Source organism: Barbatula barbatula (genome assembly GCF_947034865.1).
Source record: "Barbatula barbatula genome assembly, chromosome: 6".
NCBI classification, from domain to species: domain Eukaryota; kingdom Metazoa; phylum Chordata; class Actinopteri; order Cypriniformes; family Nemacheilidae; genus Barbatula; species Barbatula barbatula.
The window spans coordinates 1,297,185-1,303,184 of NC_136765.1; the positions used below are offsets into that span (position 1 = coordinate 1,297,185).

The 6,000-nt window shown below is 44.1% G+C and overlaps 1 protein-coding gene across 1 annotated transcript in view; it reads right to left on the reverse strand.

Annotated features, from left to right (window-relative positions):
* Nucleotides 1–6,000, reverse strand: part of LOC306895610 (NACHT, LRR and PYD domains-containing protein 3-like) — a 183,581-nt gene that overhangs the window by 9,119 nt on the left and 168,462 nt on the right. The gene's annotated exons all lie outside the window — the stretch shown is intronic.

A 6,000-nucleotide genomic window follows, 5' to 3' on the forward strand; every position in this document is an offset into this window, starting at 1 on the left:
AATGGGAGAATGGACTTCCTACATTACCGAATGGACTGTTATGGAATAAGAAAGGGTTTAAATACCTTGGAGTTTATTTAGGTAATGATGAAATGTTACAGAAAAATTGGGATGATTTTCTGGAGAAAGTGCATGGAAGACTTGAGAAGTGGAGATGGCTGCTTCCAAAGTTATCCTATAGAGGAAGAGTTTTAATAATAAACAATTTAGTGGCTTCTGCTTTATGGCATCGTTTGGCTTGTGTGGATCCCCCTGTTGGACTTCTTGGAAAATAGCAGGCTATTTTGGTCAACTTCTTTTGGGATAAACTGCATTGGGTACCACAAGGGGTGCTCTATCTTCAGAAGGAGGAAGGAGGACAAGGTTTAATACATCTAGCAAGCAGATGTGCAACTTTTCGTTTTCAGTATATCAAAAGATATCTAACAGGACCAACAAATCTTGTTTGGAGACATGTAACCAGCACTATTTTAAGACAAGCTGGTGGTTTAGGCCTGGATGTTACATTGTTTTTAAATGATTGTAACAAAGTGTCCATTCGTGGTTTGCCACCTTTTTATAAGGGACTGTTTAAAGTTTGGGGACATTTTAGTAAGCAGAAAATGAAATGTAATTCTCTTTTTTGGTTGTTAGAGGAGCCTTTAATTGATGGAGCACATTTTGATGTGTCTTGTGAATCAATGCCTGGTATAAGTCATATTTTGAAAATTAGAAAGATCACAAAGTTAAAACAAATAATTGATATTAGTGAGACCGATTTTAGTAATATTAAAGAGCTGACTTCATATTTGGGAATGTGGTCTCATCGAAAAGTCAGTATGTTTGTGGATCTTATAAAACAAAGATTGACTGTTGAGGAAGCAATGCTTCTTAAAGATTATTGGTGTGGAAAAATTACTGTGAATTGTACAGATCCATATCCTGATATGTACATTACATATCTTCAAGGTTGCTCTGGACCCTTATTAACTATAAAAAGACTTCAGGACTTAACATTGTATGAAACAGAAGGAAAACAACTGTATGAATGCTTTGTAAAAGTGTTAAATAAAAAAGTGTTAAAGAGCTGATAATGTATGGCAGGAAAAATTAGGGGGGGAAGAGGATTGTTGTTCAAATTGGAGAGTTTTGTATAAACCACCATTAACAAAAAGAGCTGGAGATATTCAGTGGAAAATTTTGCATGGCGCAGTTGGTGTTAACTCTTTTGTGTCTGTCATAAATCATGATGTACAGATGGGTTGTCCCTTTTGTGGTTTGAGGGAAACAATTTTTCACTGTTTTATAGAATGTGATAGACTTACAGTTTTATTTGATATTCTTACAGTGTTATTTTCTAATTTTGGAGAAATGTTTTCTTTTAAGTCTTTTATTTTTGGACCAAAGTATACATTTTCAATGAGGAAAAAAAGTCAACTTTTGAATTTTATTGTTGGTCAAGCTAAACTTGCCATTTATGTTAGTAGGAAAAATAAGATTGAAAGTAAAACAGGACAAGAAGTCATTTATGTTTTTAAAGGTCTTGTGAAGGCGATAATTCTGGTTGATTTTAATTTTTATAAAGCCATGAATAATTGTGATGCTTTTGTTGATCAGTGGTGTTATGAAGATGCTCTTTGTACTTTATTTGTAAGGTGTTTTAATATTTGCAGTTTTCTTTTTGTAGAATTGTATTGAAGTATGTGGTGTTTTTTGAAGATGTACGTTAAAGTTTCTACATGTGGTATTTTGTTGTAACTGTAAATTATTTTTACATGTTGAACTGAAGTGAACAAATATAAAGTTTTTTACAAAATCAAATCTCTCTGTGTCCCTCTGTGTCTCTCTGTGTGTCTCTCTGTGTGTCCCTCTGTGTCTCTCTGTGTGTCTCTCTGTGTGTCTCTCTGTGTGTCCCTCTGTGTCTCTCTGTGTGTCTCTCTGTGTGTCTCTCTGTGTGTCCCTCTGTGTGTCTCTCTGTGTGTCCCTCTGTGTCTCTCTGTGTGTCTCTCTGTGTGTCTCTCTGTGTGTCTCTCTGTGTGTCTCTGTGTGTCTCTCTGTGTGTCTCTCTGTGTGTCTCTCTGTGTGTCTCTCTGTGTGTCTCTCTGTGTGTCTCTCTGTGTGTCCCTCTGTGTCTCTCTGTGTGTCTCTCTGTGTGTCTCTCTGTGTGTCCCTCTGTGTGTCTCTCTGTGTGTCCCTCTGTGTCTCTCTGTGTGTCTCTCTGTGTGTCTCTCTGTGTGTCTCTCTGTGTGTCTCTGTGTGTCTCTCTGTGTGTCTCTCTGTGTGTCTCTCTGTGTGTCTCTCTGTGTGTCTCTCTGTGTGTCTCTCTGTGTGTCTCTCTGTGTGTCCCTCTGTGTGTCTCTCTGTGTGTCTCTCTGTGTGTCTCTCTGTGTGTCTCTCTGTGTGTCCCTCTGTGTCTCTCTGTGTGTCTCTCTGTGTGTCTCTCTGTGTGTCTCTCTGTGTGTCTCTCTGTGTGTCTCTCTGTGTGTCTCTCTGTGTGTCTCTCTGTGTGTCTCTCTGTGTGTCTCTCTGTGTGTCTCTCTGTGTCTCTCTCTGTGTGTCTCTCTGTGTGTCCCTCTGTGTGTCTCTCTGTGTGTCTCTCTGTGTGTCTCTCTGTGTCTCTCTGTGTGTCTCTCTGTGTGTCTCTCTGTGTGTCTCTCTGTGTGTCTCTCTGTGTGTCTCTCTGTGTGTCTCTCTGTGTGTCCCTCTGTGTCTCTCTGTGTGTCTCTCTGTGTGTCTCTCTGTGTGTCTCTCTGTGTGTCTCTCTGTGTGTCCCTCTGTGTCCCTCTGTGTGTCCCTCTGTGTCTCTCTGTGTGTCCCTCTGTGTGTCTCTCTGTGTGTCCCTCTGTGTCTCTCTGTGTGTCTCTCTGTGTGTCTCTCTGTGTGTCCCTCTGTGTGTCTCTCTGTGTGTCCCTCTGTGTCTCTCTGTGTGTCTCTCTGTGTGTCCCTCTGTGTCTCTCTGTGTGTCTCTCTGTGTGTCTCTCTGTGTGTCCCTCTGTGTGTCTCTGTGTGTCCCTCTGTGTCTCTCTGTGTGTCTCTCTGTGTGTCTCTCTGTGTGTCCCTCTGTGTGTCTCTCTGTGTGTCCCTCTGTGTCTCTCTGTGTGTCTCTCTGTGTGTCTCTCTGTGTGTCTCTGTGTGTCTCTCTGTGTGTCTCTCTGTGTGTCTCTCTGTGTGTCTCTCTGTGTGTCTCTCTGTGTGTCTCTCTGTGTGTCTCTCTGTGTGTCTCTCTGTGTGTCTCTGTGTCTCTCTGTGTGTCTCTCTGTGTCTCTCTCTGTGTGTCTCTCTGTGTGTCTCTCTGTGTGTCCCTCTGTGTGTCTCTCTGTGTGTCCCTCTGTGTCTCTCTGTGTGTCTCTCTGTGTGTCTCTCTGTGTGTCTCTCTGTGTGTCTCTCTGTGTGTCTCTCTCTGTGTCTCTCTGTGTGTCTCTCTGTGTGTCTCTCTGTGTGTCTCTCTGTGTGTCTCTCTCTGTGTCTCTCTGTGTGTCTCTCTGTGTGTCTCTCTGTGTGTCTCTCTGTGTGTCTCTCTGTGTGTCCCTCTGTGTGTCTCTCTGTGTGTCCCTCTGTGTGTCTCTCTGTGTGTCTCTGTGTGTCTCTCTGTGTGTCTCTCTGTGTGTCTCTCTGTGTGTCCCTCTGTGTCTCTCTGTGTGTCTCTCTGTGTGTCTCTCTGTGTGTCTCTCTGTGTGTCTCTCTGTGTGTCTCTCTGTGTGTCTCTCTGTGTGTCTCTCTGTGTGTCTCTCTGTGTGTCTCTCTGTGTGTCTCTCTGTGTGTCTCTCTGTGTGTCTCTCTGTGTGTCTCTCTGTGTGTCTCTCTGTGTGTCTCTCTGTGTGTCCCTCTGTGTGTCCCTCTGTGTCTCTCTGTGTGTCTCTCTGTGTGTCTCTCTGTGTGTCCCTCTGTGTGTCTCTCTGTGTGTCCCTCTGTGTCTCTCTGTGTGTCTCTCTGTGTCTCTCTGTGTGTCTCTCTGTGTGTCTCTCTGTGTGTCTCTCTGTGTGTCTCTCTGTGTGTCTCTCTGTGTGTCTCTCTGTGTGTCTCTCTGTGTGTCTCTCTGTGTGTCTCTCTGTGTGTCTCTCTGTGTGTCTCTCTGTGTGTCTCTCTGTGTGTCTCTCTGTGTGTCTCTCTGTGTGTCTCTCTGTGTGTCTCTCTGTGTGTCTCTCTGTGTGTCTCTCTGTGTGTCTCTGTGTGTCTCTGTGTGTCTCTGTGTGTCTCTCTGTGTGTCTCTCTGTGTGTCTCTCTGTGTGTCTCTCTGTGTGTCTCTCTGTGTGTCTCTCTGTGTGTCTCTCTGTGTGTCTCTCTGTGTGTCTCTCTGTGTGTCTCTCTGTGTGTCTCTCTGTGTGTCTCTCTGTGTGTCTCTCTGTGTGTCTCTCTGTGTCTCTCTCTGTGTGTCTCTCTGTGTCTCTCTCTGTGTCTCTCTGTGTGTCTCTCTGTGTGTCTCTCTGTGTGTCTCTCTGTGTGTCTCTCTGTGTGTCTCTCTCTCTGTGTGTCTCTCTGTGTGTCTCTCTGTGTGTCTCTCTGTGTGTCTCTCTGTGTGTCTCTCTGTGTCTCTGTGTCTCTCTGTGTCTCTCTGTGTGTCTCTGTGTGTCTCTGTGTGTCTCTGTGTCTCTCTGTGTCTCTCTGTGTGTCTCTGTGTGTCTCTGTGTCTCTCTCTCTCTCTCTCTCTCTCTCTCTCTCTCTCTCTCTCTCTCTCTCTCTCTCTCTCTCTGTCTCTCTCTCTCTCTCTCTCTGTCTCTCTCTCTCTGTCTCTCTGTCTCTCTCTCTCTGTCTCTCTCTCTCTGTCTCTCTGTGTTAAGATTAAATATAAACATTCTGTATAAAATAAAATAAGAGTATCCTATATAAGAAACAATATGTACACATCAATACAGACATAAAAGTGCGAAGTATTGACAAAAGTTCTTAGTGAAAGTGACAGGATCCTGTCATAAGTGTCAGTTTGTGTGTGTTGTGTCAGTTTTGTGTGTGTTGTGTGTGTTGTGTCAGTGTTGTGTGTGTTGTGTCAGTGTTGTGTGTGTTGTGTCAGTGTTGTGTGTGTTGTGTCAGTGTTGTGTGTGTTGTGTCAGTGTTGTGTGTGTTGTGTCTGTGTTGTGTCAGTGTGTTGTGTTGTGTTGTGTTGTGTGTGTTGTGTCAGTGTTGTGTGTGTTGTGTCTGTGTTGTGTGTGTTGTGCTGGTTGTTGCTCTTCTGTCGTGACAGGACTTGACGTATCTCGCCGTCAGGTTTGAGCTGATGGGCTTTTCTCCCAGTATGTATGAGATCTTGTCCTGTTGTTGTGTCAGTGTTGTGTCAGTGTTGTGTGTGTGGTGTCAGTGTTGTGTGTGTTGTGTCTGTGTTGTGTGTGTTGTGCTGGTTGTCGCTCTTCTGTCGTGACAGGACTTGACGTATCTCGCCGTCAGGTTTGAGCTGATGGGCTTTTCTCCCAGTATGTATGAGATCTTGTCCTGTTGTTGTGTCAGTGTTGTGTCAGTGTTGTGTGTGTGGTGTCAGTGTTGTGTGTGTTGTGTCTGTGTTGTGTGTGTTGTGCTGGTTGTCGCTCTTCTGTCGTGACAGGACTTGACGTATCTCGCCGTCAGGTTTGAGCTGATGGGCTTTTCTCCCAGTATGTATGAGATCTTGTCCTGTTGTTGAAACTGCTTGAAGTCTTTGTGGAAGTTTGTGAACTGGGGGAAGAATGTTTCTCTGATGTCCGTATAGTTTGGACACGAGGTTAAGAAGTGCAGCTCTGTTTCCACTTGTCTCTGTGTGCAGTGTGGACACAGTCGCTCTTCTCTTGGAGTCCATGTCTGTCTGTGTCGGCCCGTCTCCACAGTGAGCTTGTGTTCACTGAGTCTGTACATGGTCAACACTTTTCTTAGTTTAGGGTCTGATACGCTTTTGAGGTATTCTGCCGCTTTATATTCTCTGTTTAATGAACGATAGCATTCAAGTTTACTTTGCTGAGCTGTTGCTTCTGTCCAGTGTTTGAGATATTTTTCTTTTTGTGTTTTTATCATTTGGTTAATTCTGGCTGGAGTTTGGGGTTCAGTTGGACACGTTTG